This window comes from Ochlerotatus camptorhynchus, unplaced genomic scaffold (assembly GCF_037179485.1).
Source record: "Ochlerotatus camptorhynchus isolate MF236.1 unplaced genomic scaffold, CSIRO-AGI_Acam_v1.1 ptg000631l, whole genome shotgun sequence".
In the NCBI taxonomy this organism is placed as follows: domain Eukaryota; kingdom Metazoa; phylum Arthropoda; class Insecta; order Diptera; family Culicidae; genus Ochlerotatus; species Ochlerotatus camptorhynchus.
Window position 1 is genome coordinate 947,255 of NW_027041110.1, and position 16,763 is coordinate 964,017.

A 16,763-nucleotide genomic window follows, 5' to 3' on the forward strand; every position below is an offset into this window, starting at 1 on the left:
TTCAACCTACTTTTCAATTTTAATGTATGATAATTAACTTTAATCGAGTTCTTTTCCAAAGAGCATTGATAGCTAAGACTTTAATCGTTCATTTGGTATGTTGAAATCAGAAAACCACATTAAGATTAAAAAAATATAGCTAACCAAAGTTGGCAATACAAAAAAACATAAAATGTTGAATAACTCACTTAGCAGTCATTTCCGACTCTATGTTTCATGGCGATTTTTTCATAACTTTAGGAGCCCTATCTACCCTAAAAATATGTAAAACCCGGAACCAAACACCCTGTATGTATATGATTATTTTGACATTCGGATAAGTAAGTTTACACAAGGTAATGTTTACTACTGTACTTTTTTTTATTTATTATTTACTCAATTTGTCCTTTCACCGCGAGCTTCCCGTTCCGTTTGGAGCACGATTAATCAGACGCAGTTGTTTGCTGTTTCGTTCTGTTTTTGCTAGGTCTCATAAAGTAGAACTTTTGTTTTTACGACTATTTTACACTATCATACAAGATTCCTCTGCCTTTTGCTAGTACGAGCTAGTTGAATTTACTATGCGCTGCATTTGCTATAACGGTATAATATACTCTTCATCTGTCTCTTGTGTCTAGGTTTTGTTCTTGTATCTGCCACTATTTGCGATATCACAATTCTTAATATTAAAAGAATAAAAAGTTTCCTCCGGCCGTAATATATAGATATAAATATAGTTTTTGTTTGTTTCGATATTTGGTTTAACCTGTTCATATACCTCTTTTCCTGGCTAATGTCTCTTCTGTTCTATGCTTGTTTCACCTGTTACTTAAACTCGAATGGAAGCGAAACGAATAGTTAGTAGTATCAAAATATGTACAATCTGTCTAACTGTTTTACTAGCAGCAAGCCTACAGCGCTACGGTTTTAGCTCCTCTTATATACATTTTATCGACCGATTGGGGGAAATGGACAGTCGTAGGATTCAACGATTTAAAATTGGCTTCTAAGGATGAATGTAACGAATTAAAATCTGGATAATGATAACATTACGATGAAATGCCTGTGGTTTACCCATTTTGGCATTTTGTAATTAAAACCTCTTTTTGGATTTGATTTTGCTAAATCAGTTTCAATATGATAAATCCAATTCAGTTCTAATTTGATTAGGTATTCGATACGGAATAATGAATTGTTGGTTGATTAGTGCGTTATAATTGTTCGCTTTGTTTCTTCTATCGGTAATATTCCGGTAATAAGCGATGAAAGTTGATAAAGTTTCTTGTTGTTTACCACTTTTTCTCCTAACTTATTCTTTATGTAAAGCTCTTGTACCATTTTCTGTGATCCCTTTATTTGTAAGGTAAAGTTATCATTTATATTCAAGTTGGTTTGACCAAATTAAGAAATTGTAATGAAAAATAGCTTCTCTAAAACTAGATAGAATCTTAAGGTTGACAAACAGAGTAAGGGGCTTGACAAGTGAAATAGGTTTCAGCATCATTTCTTTACCTTGCTTCTATTTAAATCTAAATTCACTAACTACTTTCAGGATTCACATAAAAACTTTTGCAACTAAAATTGGCAACATTTAAAATCGATAGATTTGCTACCTTGTTGTCGCTACTTAGACCTAGGTTTATACCTACGAATGTTTATGGTGGTTTTTACTATAAACTAATTTTATCACGTTGAACGCGCACTCTTCCTTCGACTTGAAGCAGTGGTTGGGTATAGTTGTGTGAAATTATTATTATTATTATTATTATTATTATTATTATTATTATTACTATTATTATTATTACTATTATTATTATTATTATTATTTATTATAGTCACTTTAACACTCTTGAGTCATGTGTGACTTGTACGGGATGAACTCGAGACTATGGCGTGAAAGGTATGGATGTAAACCTCTACGCCGGTTCCCCTTGTGTGAAATTAGATTTCGTAAGACGCCAACCATCGCAGGACAGTATTTACTGGTGTATTTAATGAAAATTATCGCTTAGGAACATAGTTTTCTTTCGATTATTTTTCGTAAAACAAAGGACGGACTGATCATTTTATGTCTTCAGGAGACTTAAAAACACACGCAACAGCCAAACAACGGAACGATTCAACTTGTAAAGCTACTGGTAAATGAACGAACAGAATTTTACGGTTTTAAATCATTCAAAGTCCTCACTAAAGTAAAACCGAGAAAAGCTCTACGTTCTCAACATGAGTTTTTTTTTGTTTTTGCTTTTGGGCTTCAGGGTTAGTATGGCTGCATATACACATCGCTTCTATGTACAGGATTTTCATGGTTTGGATATCTGGATGCTGTGAACTGTGCTTAAAACTTTGCCCCATTGTTTTGGTTTCTGAAATTTACAACGTTTTTCCGTTTTTGCCTCTGCCTATATGTACAGGTTTTAGATTTTGTCTTAATTTCTATTAGTTGGCTTACATCTATTAAACATATATTGAAAAATCAAATGAGAGTTACTAATATAGAATACAATAAGTAATTGGTTGAATGATTAAAACAAAGAGCCGCTTCCGATGAAATCATTAAATTATTGGAAGAAGTTAAAACAAAAAAGATTTATGGTCTAAAATAATTAAGTTGCACGTTGTTCTAGTACTTTTTCCAAATAAACTAGACCAGCTGCTTTTAATCTTTTACTTAATTTCTTGAGCCTGCAATTTAACATGTATTTGTTAAGTATCTTAATATTGAAGGCAAGCAATGTAAAACTGTGTAAATATCAGGGTTTTGCATTTTCAAAACAAAGAAAAAAAAATGAACTCTCCGCAGAATTGCTTCATTTCGAGCAATATCATTTTCGTGTAAGTCATTGTGTTTCTTGTTATCGAGTCACGATGAGCATTCCTCCTGACAAACATGACTTGGCTATCGCTTGTTCCGTCCGTCGAGGTTCAACAGTTCATTAGTTCATTGAAGCAATGACTTATTTCAATTGACGTATGTATTGAATGACTCGAAAATATAGATACTATAGATTCCATAGATAAGCGGAGGCAAAGTAGAATGTAGCCAAACTAACTGTCAGTTAGTGTAGCCAAATGAGCATGACGTCATCATGGAGTGTTTTGCAGGGGAAGTATTGTAATATTATGGGCACAAAACGCTTTCCACAATCCACATTCTGATTTATTTCGCAGAAAACGGAAGAAGGAAATATTACGCAAACCACTCCTTGATTCATTGTTGCAAAGATTTGCTTAGCACTTCATTTTAAACTTTTGATCACAAAACCAAACAAAACTGCACAACGAGAGCTCTATGATGGCATGAACATTTTTCACGAATGCCAGTAAGTATGGGTAATTTCGAAACAGGGAAAATGCGTAGATGCCAAAAATCGATACCCGACGCCATTTTGAAATCCAAGATGGTGGCTATCGGGTTTCAGAAAAAGTGTCAAATACCCTTCAATATGGGTACTTTCGGAACGGGGACGACGCGTAAATGCCGAAAATTGATATCCAACGCCATTTTGAAATCCAATATGGCGGCCATCGGGTTTCACGAAAAGTGTCAAATTCCCTAAGATCTGGGTATTTGCGGAACGGGGAAGACGCGTAACTGCTGAAATCGATATTCGACGAACGACCCTACAATATTCGACACGTCGGACATCGATTTCCGGCCTCTAGATATAAACAGGCATGGAAAATCATTTGCATTCATTTCGTGCATTCATGTACATTCATTTGCCTCTAACTTTTTTCCTAAACAACATTCCACAAAATGGTGTATAAAAGTATGTTTTGTTATTAGCTACAACTTTTGTAAACAAGTCAAATCCGTATCTCTTATGCATGACGAACCAGAGCGAACAGAAGCCACTACTGTTTTTCAGTGAATGTATTTTACATTCACTGAAAAACAGTAACAAGTTCTACCCGCTGTGGTTCGTGATGCATAAGAGATAAAGATTTGAGTTGTGAGCAAAATTTGTAGCTAATGATAAAACCTATAAAAGCTCTATACATCATTTTGCGGAATGTTGTTGATGAAAAAAGTTAGAGGCAAATGAATGTAAGTGAATGTATGAAGTGAATGCAAATGATTTTCCATGCCTGGATATAACCCCTGATTCAAAAATACCTACATTACTCTTAGATTTTAAAATGGCGTTGGACATCGGTTTCTGGCCTCTAGATGTTAATGGGATTTGTAAAATACCCATATTGATGGGTATTTGGCATTTTTCCCACTTTGGATTTCAAGATAGCGTCTGACATCGATTTTTGGCATCTACGTGTCATCCCCGTTTCGAAAATATCCATATTTTAGAGTATTTCCCACTTTTCTGAAATCTGAAGCCGCCATATTGGATTTAAAAAAAGGCGTCGGACATCGATTTCCGGCCTCTAGACGTCATTCCTATTAAAATAAAACAGGGTAACCAATCACCAAAAGTCAGAAAAACTGCGTGGATTTGGATCGAACGCGAAAGTAAGTTCATTTGAAAATGAAAGACGAAATGAACACGAGTAAAGCCAAAACAAACAGCATGAAAACTGATCGAAAGTGGTTCTGTTGAAGGGAATATGTTCGAAGAGAAGACAGAATGACTTTCAATTGAAATTGATGATTGACAGCTTCGTCGTCGCTAGACGATTTTGATTGAAAGTGACTTTGTTGGGCCCTGGTAAATACAGACTGCAGCTTAACATCAGTTACCGAAAATCGTATTCAGCAGAGAGCCAGGAGGGGATCCTCGACTCAGGGGCAGTTGAGGAGGAAATTAAAAAATACTTTGGAATGTCTACTTTGACATAGACTTGACCGCAAGTCCGCAAGTGACATCGTTCCAAAGTTATAGGACGATGAGTGGACTCGTGTCCAGACGCTCCAAGCGTGCTCAGGTGAGCGCTCGGAGTACCCGCCCGTTACCGGCGAAACGGCGTGTCTTAGTAGTTCCAACTGCTGCCGCCATTATCTCTAAACGATGTTTTCAAAATTGGCGGGCGCTGTATTTTAGAAACGGCTCATTCGATTTAAACGGCGATTGAATTTTCGAGTTAAGTACCTTTTTTTCTAGTCTTGTATGTAGCCGATTTTCAAAAGAATCAAAAATGGATTTTTGGTGCAAGCTTTTATCTCCAATTTTAGGGTACAAAAACGGACTGTTTTTTTCAAAACGTCGCCAAATTTTTATTTTTTAACCAAATCAAAAACGGCTACGTACAAGACTGGGTCATCTATCAGAGAATAACCACAAAAAATCGTTGTTCCAGTTCCAGTGGTGTGACCGCCCGACGTCCCGCCCCGCGACGACTCAGACGGGAGGTCTCCTGGGGAACCTGGTGCAGCGGCTACAGGAGACATCCAATCGCGCCAAAAAAATCTCAATTAAAGAGGACATTTCAATTGACAAAACCATGCATTCCTTTTTTTGAATTGATCGTTATTTACCCTAAAAAAAAAATCGTGACAATGACCTATTTTTCATGCCGCCAGAGTGGACTACCCCCTTAAGCCCAAATATCGCCTTTAAAGGCGATGCATGTTTCAATTTGCCAATGTCCAAATTTTCCAATCTTCAGTACTTCAGATTTTTTAAAATATATTTCCTGGGATATTGAAAAATAATTAACATAAGATACCCCTAACAGTAGTTTATTTTTGTGATGTTGATATATTTACACAATCTGGAAGGAAGACTAATGAACTTAACCTCAAAATTCATCAGAAATTTATTTTTTAATATTACTTAACAATGAAAATTATGGTAATTTCAAACATCAGTCAAAACAATTGAAAATTGTATGCCATTCAATAAATTGTTTTACCTAGGGAATGTTTATTTACTACGTACATATATTTTGAGAGGTTTTAGATACCCCCTTCCACCCGTGTAGTCATTCGTCGTTACAGTTTTTTTTTAAAATCAGTATGGACCGTAGACACTCGCCAACAACCCCCCTCCCCGCCCCCTTAAGTGTCATTGTAGTGTATGAACAGCCCCTTAGTCAAATATTTTTAAAATTTTGACACAAAAATTTAATATTTAAAAATTGTTTTGGAAACAATATAGGTATAACGCAAAACAACTTAAACTGTGATTGATTTGAGGCGGCTCTAAAAATATGATTCATGATATTTTGAAGATAGATTTATTGGTGTTCATAGGCGTAGCCAACGGAAGGCAGGGGGCTCAGCCGCAAAATATATTTTTTTAGAATTCAAGAATCTAGAAAAAAGTTTAAATTTGGAGTGTAACTAGCCTTTGACATTTTTGTTTTAATTTATAATTTCCCCATTTCTTTGGGTTTCCAAATCAGATAGAAGTTGGATTCATTATTTCAGAAAACTCGAAAAAAAAAACAATATTTTTTTTCTTTAAAATTACAAACCAAGAAAATCTTTATGATTCTTGGGTTTTGTTGAAGGACTGAGAATTATTATTTAGCTTATAAATTTTAAAATATTTTGTTCTTTAAATCCTATTTGAAACTTTGATTTTTTTCTCTTCCATGAAACTCTAATGACTCTAAAACTTTCCCAAGAATCTAAGATATTGAAATATTTTCATGAGCTTGTTTTTCAACAGGCTGGCACTTCAAAGATTGACAATGTTGGCTAAAATTCTTAATAAATCTTTGGAAATTTTAAGGAGATCCCTTGCAACATTCTAAGAAGAGTTTTACCAAAGTTCTTAGTAAATTTTCAGAAGTGTTCTGAGGAAGGTTTCATGAAAATTATTATCAAATTTCAAAAAGTGAATTTCAAAAGGTTTCTGAAAAATGCTTATAGGTAAATCTGAAGAAATTATCAAAGGAATTGAAATGAATATAACAAGAGTATTTTATTCATAGAATAAACTGAAATGCGAGGTTTGATTAGAATACCAACAATACTGTAGAGTAAATTTCAAAAAAATTCAGCAGTTGGTCAAAATTTGAAGAGAATTACAGTTAGAATCCAAATTGTTTCTAGTGTGTCAGAAATTTTGAATATGTATTTTTTAAATCATCATAACTGGGTGGACAACAAATTAAAACTGTCGATTTTTGCGACATTTATGTAAAACTTTATTCTAGGATGGTCTGAAAAAAATCAAAAGTGCATTTTTTGTTTTTAATTCCTAACCTATACTTCAGGAAAAATCTAAAATAAAATATTTCTAAGAAATGATTCATTTAATTATAATGATGATTGTTGAAAAACTATTATCGAATAAAATATTATTATTATTTATCTTTATTAGGGAGGCTTTCAGCCTTGGGCTGGTTTGCCTCCACGTCGAATAAAATACTAGATCCCTACCAAGACTAAGTTTTCAAACATAATTTTGTAAATTGTTAAAGATTAATAGATGAGGTGAGATGAGGAATTACGAATGTCTTCGATAAAAATAAGAAATCATTAGTATTGAACGTTCACTAAATTGTAGAATATTAAAATCATTTCCATGAAAAAAGACACACGCAACATCTTTATAATTATACGTTTATAGAAAATTTAAATACATTAGGAACACTAAAGATGTTTTATCATTTTGTTTTGCTCTTGTGAAGATAAAATTCAGATATCGAGCAAAAAATGAGTTTGTAACCTTAAAATATCTATTCTTTGGATCTTAATTTCTTACAAGCTTTAGATTCCTTGAACAATTCGTAAAACCAATTTATCGTTTCCACCCTGATTAATTATTACTTAATTCTGGTTTTCGTCCTAATGTTGTTGAGCATTATTCCCAATTTGAATGAGATAGCTTGAAACTTGTTTCTTGGGTTTCTTGGGAAAATAAAAAAAAAATGTTGTGAGGTGTTTCTAAGGAAAATAAAAAGATCCAGGATTGGAAAATCAGAGGATTGTAAAACTTAAAACTAACTTAATTTTAATGTGACTAGAAGAAAAAACTTGATACTTGAAGACAATCCCTAGAGTTTTGAAAAGTTCTGGAAGCCTGGATAAATTATTGTATTATTGTAACATGTTGTATTTTTATACAAGTTCATTAAATACCGATGACATATGCCGAAGTAAGACTGAAAATTCAGTTTCGGTTAAACGATGATCGACCTAGTAATCCTTACGGTATAGTAGCATTCGGTATAATGGTGGTCAGCTAATCGGTGTCTAACCTAATTCTCCATATTTTTTGACCCTCCCCCCCTAATTAGAAACCTGGCTACGCCCTTGTTGGTGTTCCTGGTATGCATGGTACTTTTTGTGTAAAAATATATATATAGATACCGTAAACAAGGGGTAAATTGATCACTGGTGTGAAATTGATCGAGCAAACTGCTGAAACTTTGTTCGTATTGCAAGGTGATTCAAAGGCACGTTTTACCAATATTTCTCAATGTGTTGGTTTTAAAATAATTGATTATTATACATCAATGTGAGTTCTTTTTTTTGTTCCTTCGTTTAATAATTTACATTTTATTTATTTTTTACACCATTTTTTTACGTTTTTTTTCAAACATATGAATAATATTTATAAGCTGTCACCACATCAACTTTTATTCTGCAGAAAAACTGTAAGTTACAGTGATAATAAAATAACTCAACAACTATTGGAACAAGTCATAAAAAATAAATCAAAAACTCTTGATCAGTTTATCCCAAAGCTGTATTTTAAATTTTTCGAATAATTATTGAAACTAAGACTTGCGTAAGTTATTTTAAAAATTAATCTACTAGGTTTTGTTACCTCTGCACCAGTACTGTTTAAAAAAATGAATGAATGAAATGAAAATAAACTATAAGCAAAAAAAATCACATGTTACTGAAAATCGTGATCAACTTAACCCCGGTTTACGGTACATCAACATCACGAAAAGAAAAGAAAGGCATGTCCAATATCACATACACCACCAATATCTTAAAAGTTTTGGATTTAAATTGAGTGAACTTTTGAGGATTGATGGCTAGTTTTTTTTGTTCATAAATTCAGAAAATGGACTAAACTGTAAAAAATGACGTCCCTTCATACAGATATATTGTGAATTCAGATTGGTAGCCCAAATTGATCTTGCTATTAAGTGGAGCTGCATATAAGACAAGTCTTGAAGGGATGGTGGCTACCTTACATACATACATACAAATTCAGAAAATGGACTAAAGGTTGGTCAACAAATAACGATGATACATCATTTTGAATAAAGGTTTTACGTCAGTTGATTATATTGTTGTGATACTAACGGCACAGACAAACAGACATAACTCTTAGAAGAAAATTCTTCAAAAAATCGTCAAGCGTATTTTGCATGCGCACTAGCACCATCTATCATCCACATTCCCAAGCATTGTTTTACAACCGGAGCATCCCTCGTTCATCCAATTTTTTCACTAGTTGCTTTTCCCTCGTTCTGTCAACGCGTCAGCAAAAACAAAATAGATGGAAGTCAGTGATGTCGGTTCTACGAAATTTTCCGAAGATCTATAGAATTGATTGAATTCTGCAGAAATACGGATCCGTAGGAAAAATTCACAGAAGCTAAGACCTTTGTTTAGGGATTTGTTTTGTTTGCTTAGTGTGCTTTTTCTTTTGCTGCAAAGTCATCAATCTCGAATTCTGTTTACATCGTACAACGTAATATTAGGAACGGAATGACTAATGTGCAGCAGTTTTGATGTAATATTCAACAACTTTTTTTTTTGTATTCGTCAGATGTGGTATGTGTCTCCAGTGGGATGCCTTGACTACTTATAATTTTCAAGAGCTGACATCTTCTATCTAGACGTGAAAAAGAACTGGCATCACTGATAAGTTTGAAATGTGGTGGCTGCTCAATGTTTCAGTGGCGCCACCATGACAAATGCAAGCACATTCTCAACTAAAACATTATTTGCGATTAATGTGATGGTGAGTTTTATGTCTGTTTGTCTGTGCTAACGGCGTACTGTAAAACTAAATACCAGGTCACAGAGCTTACTCCACGTTGGTAATGTAATATCGCTATTGCTGTCCAGGGGTTGTTCATAAACTACGAAAACTCTAAATTTTTTCCTGTAACTATTACATACTATATATAAACCACAGACAAACAGACGTAACTCTTCATTCACTTTGACGTTTCTATACATTCTATAGAACTTTTATGCAATATTGTTTACGAGTTAGCGAGCAAGCTTGTTTTCCGCGAGAAGCCAGAGAGATGTCGTTACTGAGGTTATATGTTTTGAGATACTATGTTTTCAAGAACAAGTTTTTCAAGGAGTTACGTCTGTTTGTCTGTGTATAAACCATAACCATACGTACTGTCACAACATCAACCCCCACCCCCTTCAAGAGTGGACGTCATATTTGAATCACCCCTTCGGCTTTAAACGGACGGGTTCTCAGTTTCGGTTTAGGGAAAGACCGTTTGCGTTTGTTGGGAAAGTTTCGGTGGTACTTTTTCTCCTGTCTTCTTTCGGTTTCGGCAATGGGAAAGACTAGTCAGTAGACGATCGATGTGTAAATATGTAAAGTACCGCGCGACAGATGAAATGTTTGTAGGGTTACCTGACTAGATTTTTAATGTTAAATTCATCATTGATGTTTATTAGAAAACGAATCTTTTGTTACCTCCTGAACAGGGAGTCACAATATCAGCTTCAATCGACCAAATCGATGCCACGAAGAGGCTGCTGGCTTTCTTTTTCTGTTGAAGTCGAATAGCTTCGCAGCATTCTAGAACCTCAGTCGGTGTGCACAAACAAATGTTCAATCGCTTGTGTCTCTTCCTCCCGTCGCTCCATTGCACAGTGGTCCAGAATGCAGATTTAGGTGGAAGCGAGGGGGGCGACACATCTAAATCTCAATTCTAGATGCTCAAAAAATCTCACACTAGCGAATCAATCTTCGAAAAATCATCTTTCATTTCCCGCATGTACTTGCATCGTGCTTCATCTTTTTGCAGGAAATCTTCAAAATCTTCCTTTTATCTACTCAGCGTGCGCGCAGCTAGTCACAGCAAAACACAATCTTTTCTGCATCGTAGATAGAGTCGTCCCCCTCGGGTGGAAGGATATGTTTTGAGCCTGAAATTGAAACTTTAGACTAAAAGTCTTTTGTACAAAGTTGTTCCTTATAGCTAGGTCCTCATTTTTATGACATTGAATTCTAGGGAGGTTCTTATTATCATTGAAATCAAAAATCTAACTTTTTTGTTTGTAGAAATTAAGGTATACATTCTTTTGAACAGTTGTAGCTGAGCTAATTTCAAGCAACTTTGACAAAAAGAACTTTTTTGTATCTCTTAAATTGACCGATTTAGAGCTTTTTTTTTAATTGAGTTAGGGTGTCTCTGAAAAAAAAAAACAGTTGGTTTGCTCTAGTTTTCTTATTTCAAATTTCTCAGCAAAGATATAAAAGTTATTTCAAGACACCTTTGCTGAGAAATTTGAAATAAGAAAACTATAGCAAAACAACTGTTTTTTCAGAGACACCCTAACTCAAATCAAGAAAATAGCTCTAAATTGTCCGAGATACAAAAAAGTTCTTTTTATCAAAGTTGCTTGAAATTAGCTCAGCTATAACTGTTCCTGAGAATGTATACCTTAATTTCTACAAACAAAGAAGTTAAATTTTTGATTTTAATGATAATAAGAACCACCCTAGAATTCGTTGTAATAAAAATGAGGACCTAACTATAAGGAACAACTTTGTAGAAAAGACTTTTAGTCTAAAGTTTCAATTTCAGGCTCAAAACATATCCTTCAACCTATATCTGCATTCTGGACCACTGTGCATTGGTCTTTCTTTCAAGCTGCGGTGAAACGGACGAGCGAAAGATCGCTTGATTTTTATAGGTTCGCGCAGAGGTTTCATGACGTATATGACGGAAAATGAAAATATATATTTAACGCATTTCTCACGTGAAAACACTTGAAGGTTACACGTAATATGTTTAATTTATCTTCCATTCTCATACTTATCTAAGAAAATTATCGAAAATGGGACGTAACGCATTTTAAAAAAATTGAAAGAGCGGTGATTGAGTGTTCGTGAAAGGGGATTGAAAGCCATAATGAGGTTTCGTTTAACTAGGAAATCGAAGTTACTTACATTGAAAGCAATGAGCAAAGTAACGACGAGAAGATCCAGAGCCAGCCTTTCATTTTAAGCGTGCTTCTTTTTCATTTTCGTTTCTTGCTGATAGTCTAGCTAGGCATTATAGAAATGAAGCGTTGAACACGTTGTATGAGAGAAACAAAACTCGAGTTCATTTTAGAGCTTCGAAAATGTAGAGCCCTAATCCTGAATGAGAAGATAAACTTGCGGCCAAATTTTGATTTTTTTTCTAGACGAGGCTCTGAGAGGGTCGTGTTGTTCCTCCGGGATGGTCGTGAAATCGGGATTTATTCGTGGGCGTCTTTTCATCGTGTCGAAGGAAGGTGGAAGCTTTTGCGTGTGAATTTTCGAAATATTTTTTCAGTATTTTTTTATAGAAGTCAAATATTGTCTCAAATAATTAATTGAGATCCTCGGCTGAATGCCACTTTTGCTTACTAAATTAGAAGATCGTCGGTTTAAGACGTGTTGATCGGCAACTTGTTCTTAATTGTTTTGTGATATAAGAAGCTCGGTAGCCTAGTGGCGATCGATTTCGCTGACTGATCAGAAGATCATGGGTTCAAACCCAAGCTCCTTCGTGCTATTGAATCGTTAGGCACCTATTCAGCATATAGTTTATCAAAACAAATCCTTCTGCAATCCCAACCCTTTTATCCAACTTCCCAGTGATTTCTCGTGGAAGTGCAGAGGTGTTCTTGGCTTTCATTACAGCGATTATTACGTTAACATATTCCTTTCTTGACCAGCATTCGTGACGTGTACGAGGGTGGCGGTGATATTGCCTAGTTTTAAATCACCAGCGTTTACATATTGCATCGTCTATTGATTATCTGCAGCTGATCTGGCAATAACGGAGTTGCATCCTCGGGCGGTTAATCATGCTCATGCTCATGCTCATCAATATTATATCGCTCAGGTCACGGTAGAAAGCGAATGAAGTTAATCGATTCTTCAATCGACAAATGGACATAGGACCTATTTTAAAATCAATCGAGAACGATTTTTTTTAAAGCAGCATCATCACTTGTGATGTAGACATCCTGGGCGCCAACTGCATTTTTTGTGAACTAAAACAAAAGAAATATTACTCAATCGTTTCGGATCGGCTCCATTTATAGCAAAAATTCAAACCAAACAAATAAAGATTCAATTGTTTATTCTACAAAATAATCCAAATAATCGTAATAATAAGCATAACTCTTAACAGCGGTAAAACCACTTAAACAAAAAATAATAATTAAGAAAAATATGTTTATAATGAAATAGTTGCTTCCTTCGTGCGTATCGCTAACAATATTCTTAGAATATTCTACAATATAAAGGATATGAAAACGTAACGAATATAAAATCCTAAAAACGTTCCATTTCTATACACAAGTAGGGGAAACACGGCTTCGGCACTTCTTTACCTATTATCGTCAGGGGGATAAATGAAGTCCTTGAGAGCTGATATTTGCATGAAGGTGCATCATGTTCCAGAGTACCGTTTTGCAAAAATAAACACCATAAGACTTCACCCTGACTCTGCCGATAATAGGGTAAGACGTGTTGAAGCAGACATTTCACCTACCTAGATTGTTCTGTTCTCTTTTTAAAATGTAATGTTCTATGTTGAGTTTCCCTAGATACGCTTACAATTTCCTACCGTCAGTTAAGCATCCGCTCTTCGAGCTCGAATCATTCCGACTGCCTTTATTTGTGAGTGTTTGTGTTCGCCTCCTTGTGATCTATCTTCCAGTTTAAGGTGCGTTCTCTTCCTTTTGGTTCTTTTATTGTCTTGTCGATTTTCACACATTCATGCCAACAGTTAGATTTAGAGGGTTTTTACTTTGTCTTTCACTTTGCTTCTCACTCGTACGCACATTCGTTCTAAGTCGTCCCGTCTTCTACTAGACAGTAACAGTCTACAGGAATAATGCCTAGAGCCGTCGTCCTGGAAGAATTTTTGATTTCGAAATACTTTGAGTTCTCTGTGCACGGTTTGGTTTCCGGTTCAGCTGATGGCATCGCGGTGTGTGTGTGTGTATGTGTTTGTGTTTGTGTTTATGTCCCTCTCCCGGATCCAGTGGGCTCCAAAGAATTCGAGGAAAAATCGCTGGCCCATGATGGTGTTTTGGGAAAAATAGGGTTTTCGGTGATTTTTTGTTGAATACTTTCAACCTGGATTTGGGAGAGAGTTTGCATACCCTTTTGTCACGACACCAGCAGCACAATGGAAAACCAATGTGAGTACATAATAATCAAACGACTTTCGCCATTTTGCGTATTTTTTTAAACATGTTCTCATGAGTGGGTGCATTATGTGCGTCCATCAGTTCATGTGTTACACACTCTCGGGGTGGATTCACGAATTGGGATCACCCTGAAACCAGCGAATGGTACGATTTAATCTGACTTATAATAATACTCTCGGTCACTCTGCACCTACTCTACTCGTTCGTCTCCTTGCCGTGTTCTACAATTAATAATTGACATTTTTGCATGAATTTCAATTTAATTATCAATTCTACGGTTCACTAGCATACAATTCGCGGTATTTAATCTTGTTTTCCTTTCATATGTACTGTATCGGTATAAATTTTACGCTTTACGTTTGGTACTTTTATAATTAATTTAATTCTGCATTTACTTTTGTCGAAATCCGTTTTGGCCTTTGTGTGTGTGTGTTTGTAATATTTGCATCGGTTTCCCTCGGGTTCCGCGTAGAGCCAAGCTCCCGAGAGACCGTTAGTTATTAGCTAGTCTAGTAGTTTGATTTCATTATTTCCAATTGAAATTTTGCACTTACTGGTAGCTGCTGATGGTCTAGGTTCTAGGATTCACTAATTTGGTATGGTCGCTCGTAACGAGCTATCAATCGATTAATGGCTAGAGTATTGGTTTTTTTCTTCTTCAGTTGGCTCAATTCTAGAATGTGTCACCTAAACCTGAATTCGATATTCGAGGCTTCCAGGTTTACCAGCATGTCATGAGGATAATCGTAAACTGAAATCACAATGTTGTCATTTTTTGTGCTTTTTTTCCATGACCTTAAGCAATGTTAAATAATATGTTTTTTGTTTCCTACCATAAATAATATCTGTAATTTAATCATTGTGCTATAATGTAGCAAGCAATTTGAGTATATAATTTGTGCGGGATGGAATATCATGATTCACTATCGTTCTCTATTCATTACTGAAACTAGTTGCGTTTGATGTGGTGCATTTTGAACGAAAGTAAGTCTGTTACAGTGGTCGTAGGCTGAAAATGTGGTCATCTACTGTTTTCACAAGTTATCTACTGAAATTCCGCATAGTCTGGTCTCGGCAGAATTCTGGGGATTCTCAAAACGTTATCTAGGAGACCTCATATGGGATCTTCACAAAGTTCCATCAGGAATTCCACAGAATCGAAGAAACTCGTTTCAAATGAAATTTTAAAACTAAATAAATTGTTCAAATTGTATGAAACCAAGGGAAATATCATCCAGTCAAGCGAGGACCGTAGCAACATAAAAAGTGGTGGGGTTGTGTACACGACCGCAAGGTTGACGTAGACTACGTTAAACTGTTTAGAGAATTTCTTGTGCATGTTTTTTTTTTTTATATTGGTTTAAAATACAGTATAAAACCTATCATTTCGACCCATATTTTGTATTTCTTTCTAAGTAAAACTTGTTCAAATTTAGGACGTCATAAAAATGCGAATACATTGGGAAAATGGATGCAAAGTTGGTCTAAATGCCCCTAATTTGGGCCCATATAAGTTCAGCAATCGACTAAACTTTTAATAGCGAACAAAAATATCCATTAGTACCTTTCCAATGACGCGTTCGTCTAGATAAAATTGATAAATAGTAGATTTTTAGCAATGGACCCAATCTTAGATCCAAGGCCAACATTAGAGCCATTTCTCCTACTTATCTATTACATTTGGCTCCTAAATTCCAATCAGATAAGAATATTAAAATAGGAACATATGTCAAAATATAAACAAGTTCATCACCTCAATTTTTGAATACTGGGGGGTTTTTCATGGAAATATTAAATAAAAATGTTTCTCTTAAACAAGTGAACCTCTCCGCCATGGTTGATGTGGGATAGAACATTTCCCAAAAAACACGTGTGTTAAAATGGAACGGTGATGATTTAGAATCAGCAAATGGATCTTGGGATATATTTAGTTCAGAGATGGCATGCAGTTGCATTGATTGCAAAAGTTTTTGCTTATTTGCGTGACCCGATTTTCATAGAAAATATTAATCCTTTAAATTTGTCAAACCTCTTAACGGAATCCCTTTATGAAGAGCTTTGAGTGGGTTGGTTTATTTCCTTTAAATTCCGTTATAATTGCTTATCTTTTGACAGATACGCGTATTTCGTCTACTACTTGCAGACTTCATCAGTGCCAAGTACTCAACACCACTGAAAATATTGCTTTATTTTCATTATAATAGCAATTCAAATGTTATGTTAAAAGCTAGAAAGCAAACTAGTTATTCTCTCTACAAATAGCTTACTCAGTAGATGCAAGCGAATGCATTCGAATCACTCTTGAATAATTCACACTACTCAGAAAACTGGTTCTGCGTTCAATGAATAAATTCAATGCAAAGTGAAAAAGAACGATGTCAGGACGGAGACAAGCCGGTGCTCATTTTTGATTTCGTGCAAAATGAAACGAATTTATCATGACCATCGTGTGCAAGGGTTGCTTTTTTGTCTAGACAAAATCCTAAGGAACTACCTTTAGATTTCAAATTCAATGGAG